At 48.0% G+C, this 2499-nt stretch overlaps 1 pseudogene; it reads left to right on the top strand.

The window, feature by feature from the left end:
- Window positions 1–364: 364 nt before the first annotated feature.
- Window positions 365–2069, top strand: LOC102871011 (annotated as a pseudogene).
- Window positions 2070–2499: the final 430 nt, after the last annotated feature.

Below are 2499 nucleotides of genomic sequence, written 5' to 3'. Positions count from 1 at the left end.
ATAGGTTCCTTATGACACAATCAAGTGTTCTGAAATTCCCATTCTTCTCAAGGTTAGCCATAATTTGTTATGATCTACACAGTCAAATGCCTTTGCATAGACAATAAAGCACAAGGAGACATTCTACTGGCATTCTTTTCTCCCCAGCCAGTATCACTGACATCAGCAATGATATTCCTCATACCACAGCCTTTCTAAATCCTGCTTGAATATCTGGCAGTTCTATATGTACTATTTTAGCTATTTTTAAAATAATACTTAATCCTTTATGTGATATTAAGGCTATTACTTGATAATTCCCAAATTCTGTTGGATTGCTCTTCTTAGAAATGGAAACAAACACTCTTCTCACTGCAGAATCACCATGGCGTCTGGGACCCTGTACACATACCCTGAAAACTGGAGGGCCTTCGAGGCCATCGTCGTCCTCAATACAGCAGTGTTCAAGTAAGTATGCTCTCCGTACCACCCTACTTCCATTATGGACAAACCAACCACATCCCTGGATTTCTCTGCAAGTTTCTAGCCAGCAAGTTTCCAGCATTTGAGGGTGATGATGGATTCTGTTTGTTTGATAGCAATGCCATTGCCTATTACATGAACAATGATAAGCTGTGGGGAAGTGTTGTGGAATGTTGGGGAGGAAGGGAGGGTCTCTGGCTAGGACAGATCGCCTAAGCTCCAGATAAGTGAAAGCCTCCCAATGGCCTTTAATACAGGGTAGAGAAAGCTCCCCTGTGTTTAGCTGTGCTGGCTTGAGAAAACTCACCACCTGGGAATATGGCTGCTGCATCTGTTGAGCTGGGAGTGGTCCACACAAGGCTAAGGTTCTCTGACCAATCCACATGTCCTCTGTCTGTAAGCCCACCCTTCTTGTTGTCTTGTGTATATAAGTGCAGTGCTTATCCCAGTAAAATTGAGCTGGATTGACTCTTGGATCCTCTCTCCCGGAGTGGTGTATCTCCATTGTGCTTACTCCCATCAGGGTGTTGCTGTTAAGTTGCTGGGTGAGCTGACAGCAACAGGGAAGTACCCCAGAGGAAACAGCCCAGGTGGTGTCATTGGTGAGCTTTGCTGGCAGTGACGTTGTTGCCCCAACCAGTACTTGGGTGTTCCCCACCTTGAGCATCATGCTCCACAACAAGCAGGCTGCAGAGAACACCAAGGAGGAAGCGAGGCGAATTCTGGGCCTCCTGGACTTTCACTTGAAAACAAAGACTCTCCTGGTGGGTGGACGTGTGACCCTGGCTGACATCACAGTTTGCTGGACCCTGTGGTGGTGCTACAAACAGGTGCTAGAGCCTTTTTTCCACCAGGCCTTCTCCAATACTACTGCTGGTTCCTCACCTGCGTTAACCAGCCCCAGTTCCAGGCGGTCCTGGGGGAGGTAAAGCTCTGTGAGAAGATGGCCGAGTTCGATGCTGAAAAGTTTGCAGAAAGCTAGCCTAAAAAAGATGTCCCATGGAAGGAGAAAGGACCACGGTAGGAGAAGTGGAAGGCCCAGGCTGAGTGGAAGGAAGATAAAAAGTCAGTGGCTGTTCATGTTCCTGAGGACGAGATGGACGGATGTGAGCATGCACTCGCTGCTGGGCCAAAGGCCAAGGACCCCTCTGCTCACCTGCACAAAACTACCCTAGTGTTGGATGAGTTTAAGTGCAAGTACTCCAATGAGGACAAACTGTCTGTGGCTCTGCCCCATTTGGGGGAGTGTTTTTATAAGAACGGCTTGTCCTTGTGGTGTGCTGAGGAATGCTCCCCTGAGGAGCTCACCCAGACCTTTGTGAGCTGCCACCTCATCACTGGAATGTTGCAGCGATTGGATAAGCTGTGGAAGAACACCTTTGCCAGTGTCCCCCTCTTTGGAACCAACAATAGCAGCACCATTTCTGGAGTCTGGGTCTTCAGAGGCCAAGAGCTTGCCTTAGCAGGTGGACTACGAGTTCTACACGTGGTGGAAACAGGATGCTGGCAGTGAGGGGGACCCGACACTGGTTCCAGAGTACATCTACTGGGAGGGGGTCTTCCAGCATGTGGGCAAGGCCTTCAACCAGGACAAGATCTTCAAATGAGTCAGAGCTTGTTACCTCGCTGCCTTCACCTCCCCTGTAGAGAGAATAGGGGTCATTAAAGGAAACTGAACATTAAAAAAAAAGAAATGGGAACATACATAGATCTCTTTCGGTAAGTTAGCCAGACAGCTGTCCTCCAAATTTCCTGACATAATTGGTGAGGATTTCTAGGGCTGCATCTGTCATTTGAATCATTTCAGTTGGCATCCCATCTATTCCTGGGGCTTTATTTTTTGCCAATGCTTTCAGCACAGCTTGAATGATTTCCTTTATCATCATTGGCTCTTGATCATATGGTTGTTGTTGTTGTTATGTGCCATCGAGTCGTCTGAGACTCATAGTGACCCTATGTACAACATCCCTAAACCCTGCTCTGTCCTGTGCCAATCACACTGTCTCCCCCACCCCCACCCCATTAGCCCAGCCAATC

This window comes from Elephantulus edwardii, unplaced genomic scaffold, assembly GCF_000299155.1.
Source record: "Elephantulus edwardii isolate Elephantulus edwardi_28Jun2011 unplaced genomic scaffold, EleEdw1.0 scaffold00013, whole genome shotgun sequence".
Taxonomy (NCBI): Eukaryota; Metazoa; Chordata; class Mammalia; order Macroscelidea; family Macroscelididae; genus Elephantulus; species Elephantulus edwardii.
The sequence above is the reverse complement of the archived record's forward strand: the minus strand, read 5'-3'. Positions and strand labels throughout refer to the sequence as shown.